General features: G+C 41.1%; 1 protein-coding gene across 1 annotated transcript in view; it reads left to right on the top strand.

Annotated features, from left to right (window-relative positions):
• Top3a (DNA topoisomerase III alpha) overlaps window positions 1-574 on the top strand; it is a 41395-nt gene that overhangs the window by 19953 nt on the left and 20868 nt on the right. The gene's annotated exons all lie outside the window — the stretch shown is intronic.

The raw sequence follows: 574 nt of genomic DNA on the forward strand, positions 1-574 counted from the left end.
GAGATCTTTTAACTGTTCAAGTTGTTCTTTTTCCTAAATTTAAGCCAAAAGATCCAAGTAAGATTTAAATCTCAAAAGGTTCACCTAAAGTATCTTAGTTCATAGCTGAAATGGATTCCACTGTTATTTCTGACAAGACCTAAAGATTATAATACCTTGCCCAGCCTGAATACAGGGAGAGCTGCTTGGTCTTATGGCAGCTTGAAGCCTAGGGAAAGCCTGTCTCTTTCTGAGTGGTTTTGGAGGAGGGATAGATGGAGGGTGGTGGAGAGGTGAAGTGGGGAGAGAGTGGGAGGAGAGTGAGCAGGGAGAGGTGGTTGTAGTTGAGATGTAAAATAAATAAATTGTTATAAAGGATTATAAAATCCTTTCCCTCTTTGCTATTTTTTCCATTAATTTAAACTAAGAGGTGAAAGGCAAACCAGCTTCTTGTTTTGGTTTGCCTGGATGTCATGATAGTTTAAGAAGAGCAATGACAAAGCCGGGCAGTGATGGCACACCTTTAATCCTAGCACTTAGAAGGCAGAGGCAGATGAATCTCTGTGAGTTCAAGGCCAGCCTAGTCTACAAGAGG

Source organism: Microtus ochrogaster, chromosome 7 (genome assembly GCF_000317375.1).
Source record: "Microtus ochrogaster isolate Prairie Vole_2 chromosome 7, MicOch1.0, whole genome shotgun sequence".
Classification (NCBI taxonomy): Eukaryota; Metazoa; Chordata; class Mammalia; order Rodentia; family Cricetidae; genus Microtus; species Microtus ochrogaster.